We start from the raw sequence: 19,451 nt of genomic DNA, 5'->3' as shown, positions 1-19,451 counted from the left end.
CTTGGATATTACTGAAGCTTATGACAGTGTAAAGCATGCCATACTAATGAAGACACTTTATGATGCAGGCCTTCCAAAGTATTTGTAGCCTTTTAAACATTGTTAAATGGCCGGAAATGTTACTGCTATCAATGGCGGATTGTCGTCTTTAAAATATAAACAAACTAGAAGTCTTTCCCAAGGTTCAGTCCTAACGCAATCGTTGTTTAATGCTTTGTTACGGCCTATCTCGGCTCAACAGGATGTGCCGGTGTATGCTTACGCTGAAGACATAGCATTGTTTGGTGCATCAGTAGACATACATGCATTATACTAAACTCAGAAGTACTGTACGAGTAGCCTTGAAAAGTGGCTTGATGACATAAACCTCTCTCTTAATGTCAGCAAAAGTGCGATCCTAGTTGTTCCTAATACCGTTCCCGTACACATTTCGCTGGTCTGCCAACAAGAGATTATCCCACAAGTGTAGTCACTTAAATATTTGGGAGCTATGTACTAGAAAAAAACTCAACGGCAGCCCGCATATTGCATGCAAAGGAGCACGTGCACTAGGCATGCTGCGTAGACTTAGCAACAGTCGCTATGGAATGCGCAGGGATGTCCTTGCAAAGATTTCTTGCATTTTAGAACGGGAATTACTGTGCTTATGTCTTGGTCTCTCTAAATTTGTCGTGAATAGTGTTTACATGAAGAAGCACGCCTTCCTTCTCTTACGATTAGGTTGTATATCCTATCAGTGCAAAGCTTTCTGGACATCTATGCATCCCCACAGAGAAAATCTCAGTAGGTCTGCGATATTTAATTGGACTCATTTTTTAAAAATATCGGTGGTCTCGTTTGTAAACGCTGCCCTCAAGTAGTTCTTGTGCAAGCTCTATTAGACCCATTACAAGTTCACCTCCGTGAGATCGACTTCTTAAGCAGTTCTCAGATTGCTAAGATTAAGTTCGATGGCATTTTGCCAAATAATGCTAGAAATTTGCTCTACCAATTCTTAAATGATATTTTATCTGAGATGACAAATCCGCGCTGACGACATCTCAGGATGGCATCTGAGATGACGAATTCACAACAAGCTTCTTTTGCAGGCTACCGTTTCCTGGGCGCTTTGTTGTGGCCTGCTGAGTTCATGTCGAACGGATTCTGGATTTCTGTTCCTGCCATGGCCAGATCCCGCGCCACCGGCACCAACTTTGGTCAAAGTCAGCTACCGCGTCTGGCAACAAGGAACTGCTACGTTCTGCACCACCGGCGGCGGATAGAAAAGCAATCGAGACATCGGCGGCTTCGGGCACGGCACCGCATCTGAGATGACGAATTCACACAAGCTGTTTTTGCAGGTTAGTTACCTCTCTGGTGCTTCATGTGTGAAAACCAGCGATTACTATACTTGTTAAACGTGTCCTGCCCTGTATAGCGGCTAGATGTACTGAAACGAACGCTAGCTACTTCATTTGATTTATGTTGTATATTGCTGGAATTGTTGCTCATGCTTTCTGGTGATATTGAGCCCAATCCTGGTCCAGTGACTAAGGCTGAGGCCGACGCTTTTGCTGGCGTCGTGGAGAGAATTTCTAAACTAGAGGAAGGGCATATGCAACACTCGTTGCTGAACTCACAAACGCTAAAAAGGGGGAGGCGGCTGCGCTTGTAAAAGCAACCAAGCTTGAGCAAGGCAATGCTGTGCTACATATGCTGAACTAAAAAAATTGGAGGACGCTTAAGCTTCGCCTTCAAGAGTGAAACACGATACCGTTATCGCACCCCGTTCGCACCGCCCACTCATTCGCTCGGCATGCTCTTGAGTCGGCCCCAATGCGCTCAAACGAGATGAAGGGGAGAAGCGGGCGAGTGGCGCGCCACCTGTCGGGGCAGTGCCGTACATTGCCAGGAGGGACTCTTCTGTGTTTGCCTCAAGATGGTTCTGCGTGTGCGCCAAGCGCAGAAGAAATATAGCGGAAACGTACTTCGCTACTCGTTTAACTGCGACTTCTGTAATTTACATGCTCATACTTACCGATATACACCGCAGTATAACTTTCTACTGCACGTTTCTAAGGCAGCACCACATTCACTAGAGGCGCTTTTGTCTCGCTTTGAACCATCGAACTCATGAAAAAAAAACTCATGGCTGAGTGGTAGCGTCTCCGTCTCACACTCTGGAGACCCTGGTTCGCTTCCCACCGAGCCCATCTTGCAAGTTGTTTTTATTTAGGAATTGCCTTCCGGGATTTTTCGCTCACGGCCGACGCCGACGACACCGGCTTTTCTGCGATACGAGCTCCTTAACGCTGTCGCGTTAAAAGTACTAGAGACGAGCTAGCAGGCGCTAAGACCGAAATCGAACTTCTTAACGCAAGGGTAACGCCACTAGAAGTGAGCGCTCCGTCGGAGTGCTTGGCCGATTTAGCCACGGGAGCCGATGTTTTGCGTGGTGTTTCTAATCAGCTCGTTACAGTCACCTTTAGGTGCAATGACACGGAGAACAGGCTGCGACGATCTAACTTGCTTTTCTTTGGTACTCAAGATGACTCAGCAGAGGATTGGGCAGCATCAGAGATGAAAATAATAAAGTTTTACGCAGAAAAGCTGGAAATTAAGAGAACTGGTGCAAAGTTTGAACGTGTACATCGACTAGGCGAATGCAATGCAAACAAGCATCGGCCTCTCATAGCAAAGTTGACATTTTTTATAGACAAAGAACAGGTTCTTGCAGCTGCTCGTAAGCTGATCATTTTCGATACGCGAAGACTTCTCGTTTACCACTAGCCTAGCAAGAATAAAACTGGTAGAGTTTGCTAAGACACAAAACAAACCCTATAGGTTATCGGTTGATACGCTGTGCATGGGTACGGCGACATATGCGCGTGACATTGCCACGCACACTGTTGTGCGGTGGAATATATAGCACGAGAGGCGCACTCGCACTCACGACCGTCAAGAATCACCATCTTTTCCCATGAAAAGACAAATATCATTTATTAACATCCAAAGCCTAATATCAAAGCACGAAAAAGCTTTCTTCCTTCCTCGAAGATGCCGATTCTGGCATAGTCATCCTCACCGAAACCTGGCTGCATCCAGATATTTCTGATAATGAAATTTTTGCCCTTGCCAGCACTTGTCCACTTGTCCGAGTGGGAGGCTGCTCTACGCAGTCCCCATTTTGAATCCCCACTATGGGCAGTCCAACGGGCCCGCGACGTGGCGGAGAGGCTAATTCTTTCTGTCCCGACGTGGGGCAGCCCGCTACGTGCTGGTGCACGCCCCGATGGGCCTTATTAAAGTTTTCCCATACATCCGTGCCAGCACTTACAATATATACTGGCATGACCGCCTTGACAGGCGATGTGGTGGCGTCATCATTGTGATTAAAAAAAATCATTACGCCTAACTACGTTAACTCAGACTCAAGTCGCGAGATCGTTTGGGCCGCCTGTCTAACTCGTCCTACGAAAGTACTCATTGGTGACTGTTACCGTCCTCCTGATTCGAACCAAACCTTTGTCACCGACCTTCGAAGCAGTATTGTTACTGCAATTAAGGCCTGTCCAGCGCATATAATTTATCTTTCAGGGGATTTTAATTTTCCGCACATTGACTGGGCAAAGCTAAAGTCTACCTGTCGAGTGTCATTAGAATTCATTAATTTAAGTCTAGACTTCAACTTCACCCAGACTGTCAACCAACCCACTCGCGGTCCCAACATCTTGGATTTAGCACTGACAACCAACCCGGAAACAATTAAGCAAATAACATACTTGGATGGTTTTAGCGACCATAATCTACTCCAATTAACCCTTAATATTCTCTTACCATATACCGGTATAGTAAAAAAAAAAAACAATTCGAAACTATAACAAGGGTTGCTATATATGCCATTGACGCTGACCTAGAATTGTTTTTCAACAATGCATTTCTTCTTTTTTTTTTTTACAGTAGAGCGGTCGAGGAAAACTGGGTACTCTTTCGTTCATTAGTAAACCAGCACATCCCAGTAATCAAAATATCCAATGATAAATCGAACCCTTGGTTCACCTGTTTCCTTCGGCGACTTCGAAACAAAAAGAAACGCTTATACAGGAGTGCTAAACGATTGGACACCCCGTCGGCTTGGCAAGAATAAAACCAGTGTTTAAAAAACTGCAACTCCGTTTTATGCGCTGCTAAAGATAAATATTTTTCACATGACCTTCCATCTCTTCTACAGTCTAACCCTAAAACGTTTTGGCAGATTATCTCTCCGAACCGTGACACTAACCTCATTTCTTTACATGATGGCGACCACGTGCCCCTTCCAGACAATCAGTGTCCTTCATGCTTCAACACATATTTTTCAATTATATTTAGTACCGAAGATCACTCCACCCTACCTGATTTTCCCGATTTGGACTATCAGTACATGATGCCCATCGACATTGCTATCGACGGAATTGTATCTGTTGCAAATAATATTAAGTTATCTAATTCTTGTGGCGTCGATGAGATTAATTCCAAAATACTAAAGAACATCGTTATGACTTCTAACAAAATATTAAAACACATCCTCAGACAGCCACTAACTTCAGGAGTGCTCACGACAGATTGGAAGACTGCGAAAGTAGTTCCCATATTCAAAATCGGTGACAGATACTCACCAGATAACTGCCGGCCGATTTCGCTAACATGAATTTGTAAAATTCTCGAGCATATAATTGTCTCTCACCATATACAACCATCTGGAATCAAACAACTTCTTTTCGCACTAATCAGCACGGATTCAGGAGAGGTTTGTCATGTGAGACACAGCTTTTAGAATTAACAGCTGACCTGCATTTAGACATCCACAGAAATGTACAAATTGATAGCATCTTCCGATACTTTTCCAAGGTGCTTGATCGCGTTGCCCATTGCCGCCTCATTTCAAAGTTAAATTCACTAAGATTAGGTTCACTGACACTAACTTGGCTCCGGAACTTTCTTTCTAATCGCCGACAATTTACAATCGTTAACGACCTTTCTTCGCCCCTTTCCTATGTCACTTCCGGCGTGCCACAAGGTAGCGTTCTTGGGCCGCTACTATTTTTAATATACATTAAAGATCTTCCCAATAACTTAGCAACCCGAGTACGAATGGTCACAGACGACTGCATTATTTACCGCCCTATAGGGCAGTAAATAATGCCACGATGACCACCTCATTCTTAAAACGACTTTCAGCTTCTTTTGGATTGGTGTAACACTTGGTTAATCACTCTAAATTCATATAAATGCAAATTAATGTCCTTCACTCGTAAACACTCTTTCTCTAATTTCCCATGTCACGTAAATATTAAGCCAATTTCACCAGCTACTTCGGCATTAATCTCGCACCAAGCCTTTCCTGCACCCGTCACATTACTACTATATGTGCTAATGCTTCAAAATCACTGGGGTACTTACGCCGAAACCTACGTAATTCGCCCTCCGACATCCGCAAGCTAGGTAATCAGCCGTTTGTTCGCCCCCAGCTCGAATTCGCCTCTCCAATCTGGTCACCCCATCATGACAACCTAACCAGCTTATTAGAATCAATTCTAAATAGGGCGGCTAGCTTTATCTCACGTAACTACACCTATAATTCAAGCATCTCACCAAGAAAACGTGCTTTTTCACTTCCGCCCCTAAGTACTCGACATGTTTTTGCACTTATATCGTTATTTCACAAGTACGTTGAAGCGGATAGGAAATCTTCTTTACGGCTTCAAGTCGCACCTTGTACCATCTCGCAGATTTTATAATCACCTCAGCTTCACGCGCATCCACGGGAACATTCATACATTCAATTGCTCGGCGCTTCCTCGTGCCATTCGGTTGTGGAACGCTCTTCCTGATTCCATAGTCTCGGGAACAAATCCCGATAAATTCTGCCAACTCATAAGTTCATATCCCACTGCCTAACTTCTATAAAAGGCATGATGCATTTTCTTTTGTTTTCCAGTTATATGGGGTCTATGTGCTCTCTTGTTTATGAGCTCATTGTTTCGCTCATTATTCTTGTGTTTTTTCTCATATGACCTTAAAGTGGCTATATTTTTTTTACATTGTTTACCGAAAGAACTGTATCTTTTGTCTTTTGTCTAACATGTACACTACCGGTCCTATTATTTTTGTGCAATGCTTTATTGTTTGTATAAGATGTTGTTTGTTTTATGCCCACTAGATATGCTCGTTTAGTCCTTCTGTGGCGCCCCCCTTACCCAATTCCTCATACGAGGCCTGTAAAGATATTTAAATAAATAAATAAATAAATGAATAAATAAATAAATAAGTAAATAAATAAATATCAAGCGTTAACAGTTAAGGGGGTTTCATTGCTGGTAATTTTGGTACTTTATATAATTGAAAAAAAAAAACAGTAGTAACGTTTGTTTTTCTTCTTCTTTTTTTCGCGTACATCATAATGTTTTAGGACGCCACATGGTCCTTTTAGTGACTTTTCCCGTGGTGGGAATTTTTTGGTTCTGTATTTTTACGCACTAAGGGTTGAAATCTTTTTAAGAGAACGCTTCGCTTAAATAATAGGACTTTGATGCCGCAAATGATTTTACTTTGCTACTTAGTGTCATGAGAGGGAAAGAAGAAATTATCGGTTTACGTACCAAAATCGCAAAGTGATTATAAGCACGCCCTTTAGCGGACTCAAAATTGATTCTCACCTCCTAGGTTTCTTTATTACGCACATTAATCTAAGTGCGCGAGTGTTTTTACATTTCGCCGAATTAGATTCCGCTCGTAGCGACCGGGATCGATGCGCCGACCTGAGCAGCGGTTCATACACAGCGAGTGTAAGTTATATGATGGTGGAGGAGACACATTTCACCATTTGTTTTAAAGTAAATGGCCAGTGCATGGTCACGTACATAGACACAATGTGAACCGAAATTTGGCACAATCTTTACAAAGACGTGGTTGCTATTTTTGAATAGGGCTTGTATTTGGTTTTTGTTTAGAAATTTTACATTCTTCCCAAAAGTTGTGAAGCTGTTTTCGAGCTTCTGAACTTTCTTTTTCAAGTCCTTGTGTGCTTATTGAAGCTATGTGTGCATTCTTGTCATGACCGCTAGCTGTTTGCTTGACTATGTGCATTTTCTGTAAGAAGAGTGGGAGTCGCAGCTTTGCGGAGTGGACGCGTTTGGGTGATGGTCTGGTTCAAATCAATCAAATGAGGCCCGTGCGTCATCTATGTTTCTGCCTTTTCTGAGTCTTAATTCGCGACAAAGTATGTCCTAAGCATTTGTGCTCGTGTTTTTTCCCTCTGAAGAGACGACTTAAAGCGATGCTTGCAAAATAGCCGGGAAGCGCAGCCAACCTAAGAATTTGCAAATGGTCCTTTATGGGATGTGCAATCTCTGATTTTTTTTTATGAGTATGCCGGAATTATCCGTCTTAGGTCTAAATGGGAACACTTGTGGCACAGCGTCTGGCCTCATGTTTTCCCACCCATCTGCTCTGTTCTGCTCAAAGCTGCTTTCTTCAAAGTGACCCTGCAAATCGAATAAAGACTACTATATTTAATTCAATCCACGGCAAATAAACCCTTCCAGAAACTAACACGTCATCCGGATTTTTAAGAAATAAATGATGAGATTACGGCCACGAAAGGTCCCCTGGCTATATGAATCTAAAAGTAACTTTTTCGACTAAAAATGTAGGGTAAAACAAAAGAAAATAGCGCGTGGCTAGATCATCGTATAGCTCGGATGTGCTAGCTTACGTGTTGTACAGACGAAAAAGGGATATTATTTCTAACAAACGATAAGCTTCGGGGTACTCTAAAAGGCACGCCTAGAACTAACGAGCCGCACGCTCATGCTTCTGACGTTTTACGAAGGGTCATCATTTAGTTACAAGTGGAACTAACGCAGACACGGCCGTCCACGCAGTAGGATTTAGCTCTAACGATGACGGGCCGTTTTTTTATTTTTTATTTATTACGTACTTCAGGCCCTGAATGGGCCCTAGTGGGATATAGGCAAAAAGATAAACTCGCCTAAGAAACCATCGGCTGCGCGTGCGCGAGTATCAATGAAAAATTACTGCGAGCACGATGCAGCAAGCAGCCAATAAGGAAATAAACGATGAGATTACGGCCACTGAAGTTGTCGGAAAAACTTCACCTGTGCCTGTAAAGGCAAGTCGAATTCAGCACACTCGCACGGCATAGGCTGTTAAGAACGTGGAGGCGCTGTTAAGAACGGCCCAGCTGAGGTGCAAGTTTTGCCAGCCAGTTGCGACAGCGGCGTCAACTTTCCTGGAACGCCACCGAGAACCTCTAGCCACGGCGTCACTAAGTCGACTGTGTGTGAAGAACAATACGCGCGTCCTCGACTCTCCGTCGCTGGAGCCAAGATGAGTGAGACAAAGCAGGCTTTGTGCCTGAACCCGCCACCGCCAACCTGGTCTGCTGTGAACGAGGGAGTCCCCGAGGAAACTTAGTTCGAGGCTCCTTCCCATGCGCCGTTCAAGAGGCAAGACAATGGGCACCTGGCGGCGCGCTGCGGGGGTCAGCTCGGGGAATAAAAGGCGCCTTTCCTGACGGAAGCCCCGAGTTCTACGAAGTCCGTCTGGCCTCGGTGTTCCGGACCGTGAACCTGTGTGGAAGTGTGTGTGTGTAAGCCGTCCCGCAGAGAGGCGGCTTGTTTACGATGCCTGGACGAACGTTTCCTTCAACTTGGGATCGAGGGGGGGGCCGAGTGTTTATAAACCGCTGTTGTGCGGCTGCTCAGTGCACTTTCTCTCGCAGTCATGCTAGACTGATGAACTGCAACATTCTTATGTAGGTACTGTAAATAAACCCATATTCCTCGTTCTCGATGAGAAGCAGTCCTTCCCTTCGTCAACGTCGTCAGCGTGGATAAGTTGGACGACGGCATGGGCCAGCTACCTTCTAATTCATGCCCGACTCCAATCTTGACAACTGATTACGAGCGATGGGATTGAGCTCCCAATCCTAACAAGGCGCGAGTAGTTCGTCGGTTGCCGCTTGTCTCTCCTGATTTGGACCATATAGAGATGTCTTCGTTCTGCTTTCTTTTTTTTTCGGAAATAGAGACTATCTCTAACCATTCCTGGAATGATTCGTGCACAGGGGTACGAAAAATCCGGGTCCCTCTTCCGAGCGCGGAGGCCAACCAATTGTGCGGGGTTGCTTTGGCAGGCGCGCGAATGAAGGCGTGGGCACTTCAGTGGCGGACGCGCTTAAAATCGGTGGCACCTGACCCAACAATGATTGTCGCCACCCTTCACGGAGCGAAGGGGAAGGAGGACATCGAGATACCCTGTTTCTTAAGAACACTCGGCGCCATCTAGCGTCGCGGCCACAAAGCTTGCGCGTGGCCTGCGAAATGCATGGCGCGCCGGTGCGTGCGAACGCTGAGAAACGCGTCATGAGGCAACCGGGCTCCTCTCTCGCGCTTCTTCCTGGACACGCTACGCCACCTAGTGGCCCTGCAGAGAAATCCGCGCGTGGCCTCCGAGACGAGAAGCATGGCTGAGAATTGCTCCCTCGTTTGCCGCACACTGAGTGGCGCATACTCAGTGACCCCAGTTTGCTAGAGGTTCGTTGAAGAGCGGCACGTATTCAGTGAGTTAGAGGAGAAGCCTGCTGATTTGTGGTGTTGCGGTAGCTGGAGAACCCTTATGACCTGGGTTCAATTGCGCTCATCATGGGGTAAACTTAAGGGATCTTTCTTGTCATTCTAGAGCGGCGCATTCCTCATTACCCGAGTTGGCGTCCAAGACGTTCATTGAAGAGCGGCACACGCCTTCTGGCACAACCCAGTGACCCAACCTGTCATCAAAGAGGTTCATTGAAGACCAGCACGGGACGAGCGCCACATACCCTGTGCACCCAGTCGGCGTCGAAGAGTTTCTTCGAACAGGACTACCTACCCAGTCTCGGCCTGCCGTGGTGGTGTGCCGGCTAGGGCGCTTCGTTGCTAAGCCCGAAAGCGTGGGACGAAGTCCCGGCCGCGGCGGCCGCATTTCGGTGGGGCTGAAATTCAGAAACGACCGTTTACCGCGCAATGAGTGCACGTTAAAGAACCCCGAGTGGTCGAAATTAATCCGGAGTCCCTCACTATACGGCGTGTCTCATAATCATATGGTGGTTTTGGCACGCAAAACCCTAGAAATGAAAAGAAATTACCCAGTCCCGCGCCTACGGAGACCCACGTCGGCGTGAAAGAGGTTCGTTGAAGAGCGGCACGTATGCACACGTTGCCACATAGTCTGTGAGCCAAGTTGATCCGATGGTTGGTTTCGAACACAGCAGCCTGACGCGCTAGCCATTTCACCGATGACTACGCAGTGACCCATTTACGCTGGAAAACGGTTAGATACAAACTTACAAAGATAAATACATAGATGACTACATAGCTAGATAGATGCATGCCCCCGGAAAGTGCGTGAAGTATCCTTGGAATGCTAACGCATTGAAAACTGACCACAATCGAAATCGCATACAGGCTTGCAACAAGTATGCTTAGCGAAATAACTTAGAAACCAACAAAACACGCGTATGCATTCACTAGACAAGAAAGAAAGGAAGAAATATTGCAAAATAATAGTCATCTTGTGAAATGACAATGGTGCTGGGAATCAATACGGGGGCCTATATGAAAGCCAGTAAAGATTACTCAGTTGATAAAATTAGGGGAAAAATGTGATCCGTAGTTCTCACGTGCTTTGCTAGAGCAAAATCTCTGATACGGCGGGAAATGTAAGATGTTATGTGAAGAGCAGGTTCAGCTATATCAGAAAAAATAATTACACGTTGCATCGGAGTTCATCCTTGAAGCGAAGCGCAGGACGGACATCGATCGTAGAGGCTGAATACCTAGACTGTGTTCGTATTCTGAAAAAAAAAAAAGCTCGGAGCTGGGAGATTAAGTGTAACTATTAGTAGCTGAAAGAGAAGCTTCACATTGATAAAAAAAATTCGTGGGGATATAAAATGCCGACGAGACGATCAACCTTCAGGCTAACGTAACCTACACGCGTATTCCAACGTAACCGTACACCTGAAGCCTTGAAGTTACAATTTCGACACCTTTTGAATCATAGCGAGACATCATTGATTAACTGAGCAAGTTACCTTTATGGGTGAACAAAACTGATTTAGTGTTAGAGACATTAGCTTGCAGAACAGTACAATTTGCTCATCGGCAATGTCTAAAGAAAAAGTAGTGTTTGCAGCATCAATTAAATCGTCTGGGGTTGGTTATATATATATATATAATATATATATAAGAATCATCAATAAAGAACGCACTTCCTTAGGGTACCCCGTTCCTGATTGGCACTGTTCACGACAAGTAGCCATTGATATCGAGATAGGCACACTGATGCTTGCCCGGAACACTGTCGCATCGCAGGAGAGGACCAGACGCTGCTCAGCGCTAAAATACTTGGCTTCTGCAATGAAAATGGCGTGGGAATACCCCGAATTGCTTGGTTGGTGGACATACTGATATCGCTCGGATAAGCGAGAACCTACTGCAGTGCTCAGCAATTGAAACGCGGTACTCGGAGCGCGTGGCTGCCGCGCTTTTCGGCACCGATGGTGAGCGCTGGATGATTGCTGTGGGGCCGAATGCAGTCACAATGCATAACAAAGGGTCTCGCCTTCATCGTAAACCACGATGCATCAGTTCGGTGTTGACAGCGACCACGCTTGGCGCAAGAAGCGTCGACAGCCACCCGCTCCTATAGCGTCGCGTTTAAATCGTTGAGCACGACAACCTGTGGCCTCCGATACCATAACCTTTAATTTTTATAAAAAGGGTGTCAGCTTTTGTTTTTTCTATCGAAAACTTTCCTGAAGGGCTCCAATATCGAAAGAAATGATGAAGAAGCACTGTAAGAATCACATCTGCCGCTGCACGGAAGAAGCGAATTCAGCAAACGCCAGCAATTGCTGCGACCTTGAACCCATTTACAGCGACGTAATCGTGCACGGTGCACACCGCCATCTTTTTTTTTTTTTGCATACGGGGCAGATACCAAATGTGATATGTGCCGCCTATTCGGAAAGTAAGACGTTTAGAAAATAAGAAAACTGGTGTACTGGAGAAAGACGTATTATTTAACAGTCATCCTCTGAAGAAGGATCTCTTCTTTGCGTTGCGCAAATTACAAAGCGTGGATGTTGCGCTGTGGCTCGGTGGTAAACGTGCCCGCCTCCGAGCTGCACACAGCAGTAGAAGCTCGACGCCTGGCGGCACAGGTGGGCCTTTTTCTTCACCGCATAATGAAGCCGAGGGTGAAGAGGTGTTCTGACGACATCGGCGTGACCAACGGCCAGAGCAAACCCAGTTTTGATGTCTTACTCGCTGTCACAATAAAAAATTAAATGAGTAAAAAAAAAAGAACGCACACATTAATGAAAGCAGGCTCTTAGTGTGCTAGCATGGTATGCGTCGTACGTATTTGCGGCGAACCGTGCTCTGCACTATTGTCGCTTGTCAGTCACGGCACGTGAAATGACCCGAGTGCAAAAGCACACTGCGCAAATCGCTACAGCAGGCCGGCCGTGATGTTGCCAGCTGCGAGGTAGATGCATTCCTGTCGCTGTCCAATGAGCAAGCGGGAGGGCTGGCCACGTGTAAAAGAATGACAGCGAAAGACGCCAGGATGAATCACCAAAGATGAGTACGAGAGCATCTCAGTGCCTAATTTCGAGACTCTTCATTTGCACTCCTATTGATAATGTTGCGAGCATTATGTACACTTCCACAGCTGCTCTATTGAAAAGAGCGCTGACCTTCACCGAAACTGTGAATGTAGCTTTTCAGAGAGAAAGAGATCTGTATTTAAAAATCAGTCTGCCTCAAGAACATTCAATAATACGCTCTGGCCTTTTGGTATGGAGCTGCCGACACCTGTTGCCAACGTAGAAAAATAATGCTAGTGACCAGCCTTAAAAAGGAAGCTTTAGCTCTGCAATGTCTGTCTAAATACATGGGAACAGAGAAATCATTTTTTGTCGGCATCCACTGCGCCAATTTCGATGAGGTTTGCTGGATTTAAAAGAAACACATAAGGATGCAGTGGCTGTGGGACCACATTCATTATTTAGACTGTCAATTTAAAAAGTGCTCTTGGAGATTACATAATTTCAAGAAACCATACCATCAAGCTTACAACGCTGTAACTCAAAAATAATTAAAAAAACGGTATCATAATTCTGCAAGCTATACCTAGTACTACATTGAAAGTGGACATAATTGCTGTATTAGACACCACTCCGAAAAATACCACTAATTTCAGTGTAGGACGTTCACAAACCCCCGTAAACATTATAAGAATGTAATAATAATAATATTTGGGGTTTTACGTGCCAAAACCACTTTCTGATTATGAGGCACGCCGTAGTGGAGGACTCCGGAAATTTTGACCACCTGGGGTTCTTTAACATGCACCTAAATCTAAGCACACGGGTGTTTTCGCATTTCGCCCCCATCGAAATGCGGCCGCCGTGGCCGGGATTCGATCCCGCGACCTCGTGCTCAGCAGCCCAACACCCCAGCCACTGAGAAACCACGGCGGGTATATAAGAATGTCACGTAAGCTGTAAGTTTATATATCAAGTTTGTCCGTTCCGGATGCGTGAACAGTTGAAAATCACAGAACTGTGATATCTGTTTTTGGTGCAGAGTTACCGATTTGTAAGCTTTATGCATCTATATATGTTTAAACTTCCATATTTTCGGAATCTTCCTTAAAAATTCCGGGCCCTAAATCAAAATTCCGCTTTAATAGGTAACTAGAATTTAATGTTCTCTCTCAAACTGAACACATTTCAGTGGTTGCCTCATAAAATCATTTCTGTGTTTTACACGTATTTTAAAGGAAATCGATGTTGGCCCCGAGCTAAAGCTTCCTCTTGAAGATTGCACTTCGTGCTGGGAGCGTTTTAATTCAAACCAAACAGTAGTGCCCCACGAGGTTAGTGGACAGTCCAATATTCTCTAGGAACACTGCAAAGGTTTTTTTACCAGCGTGTTTTCTGCGTTTATTACACTTGAACAAATGCGCTGGACAGAGGTGCCACCACATGCGGGCCCGCTTGTAGATGCGCTCCAATTACTTTGTTGCACTGTCTGAGCCATCACTTGGTTGCTATCAGGTGTTTCGCTTGTGAAATACACAGTCTTCATATAAATTTGCAGGGAATCGTGGTGTAAAGCTTCTGAATGCACTATATGACTGACTTAGCAGTGCCTCTGTTTATTCGCTTGGATATGCATAGTATATGCAAGGAGTGCGCCGTTGCGCGCACTCATAAACTGCCTTATTGCTTACTGAAGTTCTCAGAGCGATTTACACGTATATTGCTAGACGTAAACCTTGCGTTGCAGTCGCTCAAGCCCCATGGTAGTAATTAGTTGTGTATTGAGAGGCTTAACTTGGTCCTTGTTACTTCAAATGTCCTTGGTGAGTATTTCACTATATTTCTCTGGCTGTTGAAATCCGCCGCAGTGACTCAAAGGGAATTGCGTTTGCTGCTGTGCGGGCTGGATTCTGGACCGTATAACGAGGGGGGGGGGAATGCAAATATGGCCGTACATGGAATCGACTCGGAACTCCTCATTACAGTTTCTAATGTATCCCAGATGTCGCTTTGCCCGCTATATGGGGACGCAGGACGTTGGGACCCATTTGGACCCTACGCGGGCCATTTCTAGGACACCGGCAAGATGCCGATAATCGGGCTACGAGTAGCGCGAGCAGTATTTTGAGGGAAGTCGGTCTGGACAAGCGTCTATGAATTAATGTCATGTCTGCCATTGATTGTTACGAGCTGCGCGACTTCTTGCTATTATACATGTAGGTGACTTATGTACACGCTTTTGTGTACCTGTGTTGTACACATTTAGGTTCGTAAGTGTCGGCAGTATATATATATATATATATATATTTATATATGGCCTGTGCCTATTCACGCACCATGTCAGGAAAACTGATCAAGTTGGACTGATGGGACAGCAGGCGTATATAACATAGTAATCTTTCGTCATCACTACTCATTGACTTCTGCTCTCCTTTTACCCCGGTGTAGAGTAGCAGGCACGCCCCTCCGGCCGATATCTCCGCTTTTCCTCTCATTAACAATTCTCTGTGTTGTCTCCCTGTCTACGTAGTCCATGTGCTCTTGAGGTTGGTACGGAAACCCCATCCGCAGTTATTATTCCTTTACTCTTGAGCTCGCTTACGTCTTGTGGAATTCCATTTTGTAATGCGGATCGAATTCGATCACTGAAAGATTCTAATGACGCACACGTAGTTACCGAGCACGGCTAACACCTTGACGGGAGCAGACTCTATTTTTTTTGTCTGCTAAGCAGATTAATATACACGCTTCTATCATTCAAGTTGGTGTTTCAACGATGAATTCAATTCATTCTTTAAAGCAGCGGAGTTGTAATAACGGGTTTATTGGTTCACTGGTAACATATTGCCAGCGCCTCGTATACTTGGATTTAGATACACATAAGATGACCTCAGGTTGCCGAAAATAACGGCACCTGCAGGGTGTACTGTGTGCTCCATGATTTTAGAGCACACGCTAGTAATGGAGATGGGACGACAGTTGCTGAGGCATTAATGGTCACCTTTCTTGAAGACTGGAACAATATTCCCGTTCCGCCAATCAGATGGAACATGCCCACCGGGCGAGGGACTGCTGAAAAATGCACGAAAATATGTAGCTTGTAACGTTTGGTACACTTAAGAGCTCTGGCGTTAACGCCACCTACACCACCTGATGGTGAATTTTAAAGAATATGTTACTTTGACGATAACATTCAGCTCAAACATTACGCAGTTCATCAGTGGATGCACCAAGTGTGGAAAATCAGGATGGTCGTCAGGGGGATTATTTGTGAAAAACTGAACAAAAAGTGGTATTTAACGCATTCGCGGCATGAGATACAGGAACGGAGCGGCCATTTGCTTCACACAAAGACAGGGTGTTAGAATTTGTAGGATTAATGTTTTTATAAAACAATTTGGATCCGTATGCAACATGGAAGTCAAAGTTGTGTTAAAAGTGTTTTTTTTTTGCTAGGTTTTCTGATATCTTGTATTTCATTAGACGCTGGTGGCAATTATCCAATGTTTCGTATCATTGAAATGGAAATAAATTATACAGTTAGTCATTATATAATCGACTGATAGTTTTTCTCGCATAACAGTGACATTATTAAAAACTTTATTTATTTATTTATTTATTTACTCATGTAACATACTTCCAGTACCGCAGGATATTACAGGAAGGAATGGTAAAATATAAGCTGTGTGCAGGTATAGCAAAAAAAAAAAAACGGCGATGACCCAGTTACCAAGATTAACAACAAAATTAACAAAAAGCCTCAGGGATGGCAGCCTTGAGCTCTTGGTGTCTATGATGATGGCGGCGACTGAGGCGGGAAGGCGGTGATGAAATTCTGGGGTTTTACACGCCAAAACCACGATTTTATTATGAGGCATGCCGCAGTGAAGGACTCCGGATTAATTTGCACCACCTGGGGTTCTCTCACGTGCATCCATTGTACGGTACACGGGCGTCTTCGCATTTTCACACCCATCGAAATGTGGCCGCCGCGGCCGGGATTCGATCCCGTGCCCTCTTGCTTGTAGTAGCGCAACGCCATAGCCAGTACGCCACCAGGGCGGGTGCGGGAAGGCGGTTCCATTCAATGCTAGCCTTGGGGATGAAAAGAATCGTTACAGGAATTAGTGCCAGCAAGATGGCACACAAACTTTGTAATTATGGTCCGAACGAGAATACGCATACATGGGAAGAGAAAAAAGAATATTTTTTAGAACTGTATTTTTTTGATAAATATTGGGGAACACTGAAAGGCGAAAGCACTTACGATGCGATAAGAGGTCATGTTGGATGAAACACAGGGATTACGAAAGTAATTTGATAAAACAAAGCTAGTAGTGAGATTCTGAATGAATTAAAGTGTTACGTGATTGTAAGATAGGAAGAAACAGCGTCACAGATTTGACAAATCCAGAGCGGTGTGTGCTAAAATGAGTAAATGTAGTTCGCATACAGTCCTAGGCACACGCGAACATACAGAGACAAAAGGCGAGGGCAAGCTGCACATTACTTAGACGCGTATACATGCAGAGCCCGAGGCCGCGATGCCGTCTGAGAAGAGCAGAGGAAGGCACACACATACGAACCAATGCACGCGCAGAGACACGACAGTCATTCACGAGTGTGACCCACATAATTCACGGGCGCACATAAATACCAATAATAGAAGCGGTTTGTGGTTACGTATACTCTATCCAGTGTGGTATACCGAGTACACGGTAAATATGCCTGTGTCTTCGAATAAGTATTCAAGTGCGTTCAGTGAGTCGGTGTGTTGTTTCCGATGGTCAAGGGCCCAGCAACCGCGAGAGTGAGAAAAGACGGATAGGAACACCTATTGTGGGTGACTTTTGTTCTAGCTGCCGTCTATGCGTGGCGTGTCTCGGGCAATCTATGCGCAGATGGCAAACATCCTCATCGTCATTGCCACAGGATCAAGCTGGGAAGGACTCCCGTTTTATGCGATACAGGAATTGTTTTGAGTACGCTGTCCCAAGGGACAATGGATAGTTTAGTATCTCAGTATTTCTTAATTAAGGGAAAATCAGACATCCAACTGTTCGTAGCAATTGCTGCAAAGGAAACCCATACGGCTTCGTTGAAAGAAAAGCCTCGCAGTTGAAGAAAAATTCGTTCTGGTACAGGTCTCGAACCCGGGACCACCACCTTTCCGGGGCAGCCGCTCTATCATCTGAGCTAACCAGGCGGCTAGCAGATAGCAGGGTGAAGTTAGCTCAGAAAAATGCAAAATTGCTTCTCTAGTATTTTTAATGAACGTCGCGTATCCATTGATGATAAAGGTATCAAGTGAATTTCCGCGTCCTAACGGGCTGATTTTACCATTGAGACCACTAATTCGTCACCTGCTATGTCAGCACGCTCCGAGACCTACTGCAATGATATTTTCCTTATTGGGCTCATGTTCATTTAAAAGTTTTTTTTTATTGATGAAAAAATTAATTTGTTTATTGCTCAGGAATCTTAAGTTGGCATTAAACCAAGGTGATTGAACACGATAGTCAATCGCGATGATTGGGATGTGTGCTTTTATAAGGCATTACATTTCAGTTTTAAATAGTAACCCATCAGTTTCCACACTACTTTGTTGATAAAGAGACGCGAAATTCTCGGAACCCGCCATGGTTGCTTAGTGGCTATGGGCTGCTGAGCACGAGGTCGCGGGATTAAACCCTGGCCACGGCGGCCGCATCTATATCGGGGCGAAATGCGAAAACAGCCCTTGTACTTAGATTTCGGTGCACGGTGAAGAACCCCAGGTGGTCCAAAGTTTCCCTAGCCCTCACTAAGGCGTGCCTTATAATCAGATCGGGGTTCTGGCACGTAAAACCCCATAATTTATTTTAATTCTCGGAAGAAATTGTCAATTTATGAGTAATGCTGGCATAGTCGCCACAGTCGTATAGGATGTGTGGGTTTCTTATTGATTTTTTTTCTTGTCTGCTTTCTTACTTTTGAGCGCGTTGCATCTGATGCCAATGTGTACGAACGCGTGAAAACTAAAACCAGGCGACAAGTTAAAGGAAGAAAACAATTGAGCATGCGTTGTTAAAATGAGATCAAGGATATTAGTGGAACTGCTGACGAACCGAGTTAGCTCGAAGGCAAGTGTAGCGTTACTGCCACCGTGTTGGGGCAGACGCACTGTTGAAGAACACAACAGCAGTCTAAGCCACAAACCAAGAAGCCCTCGTTATTGTCCGCGGGCCCTTTATATATCCTGGAGGGTTGTGACGTCACCGGTGAGCTCGGATGCCGCAGAAGACTTGGAACGAGGGCGTCGCTCAGTGGAACGCTGGAGCAGTTTGATGCGTTCGATGCAACACCACATCTTCCTTTTTTTTCTTTTTCTGTACTTTTATATTTTGCAGCACTCCTACAATATGCTACACTGGTACAAAAAAAAAGAAACAAAGAGTCACACTGGTCATACAATACAGCACTTCAGACACTGGACGCGCAAGAAGCACATTTGAATCACGCCACCAAAATTTTCACTTCTCGTATCCATATCGTTCCAGTATAATCACTCTTCTTCCGGAGTGTGTCACATAAGCTCTCGGTTGATCCGCAGGCAACGGAACAAGCTGTCTTTCTCTACCATCATCTGACAGTGCAATCTGCTCAGTTGGCCAGAGGGACCAAATTTCTATGAGTGTTGGGCGAGCTTACACCCTGTGGCAAGCCGTAACTTCCTGCCTCGTCATCAGCCTTCTTTCTCAAGCCGCACGGGAGCTCTCCGATTTTTCTCGATTTGTACTGCAGAGCCCGTTCTGATGACGTAGGAGCTTGGTCGCTC

At 45.1% G+C, this 19,451-nt stretch overlaps 2 protein-coding genes across 2 annotated transcripts in view; one reads left to right on the top strand and one right to left on the bottom strand.

Annotated features, from left to right (window-relative positions):
• Nucleotides 1–12,565: 12,565 nt before the first annotated feature.
• Nucleotides 12,566–19,451, top strand: part of LOC142565922 (uncharacterized) — a 39,885-nt gene continuing 32,999 nt past the window's right edge. The window contains exon 1 of the mRNA XM_075676533.1: nucleotides 12,566–12,672. The gene's annotated coding sequence lies outside the window, so the exon portion shown is untranslated. The remainder of the gene's footprint in view (nucleotides 12,673–19,451) is intronic.
• Nucleotides 15,725–19,451, bottom strand: part of LOC142565921 (uncharacterized) — a 173,485-nt gene continuing 169,758 nt past the window's right edge. The window contains exon 2 of the transcript XR_012824919.1: nucleotides 15,725–16,729. The gene's annotated coding sequence lies outside the window, so the exon portion shown is untranslated. The remainder of the gene's footprint in view (nucleotides 16,730–19,451) is intronic.

Source organism: Dermacentor variabilis, unplaced genomic scaffold (genome assembly GCF_050947875.1).
Source record: "Dermacentor variabilis isolate Ectoservices unplaced genomic scaffold, ASM5094787v1 scaffold_12, whole genome shotgun sequence".
In the NCBI taxonomy this organism is placed as follows: Eukaryota; Metazoa; Arthropoda; class Arachnida; order Ixodida; family Ixodidae; genus Dermacentor; species Dermacentor variabilis.
Note: the sequence above shows the minus strand (reverse complement) of the source record. Positions and strands in the feature narration are given on the sequence as shown.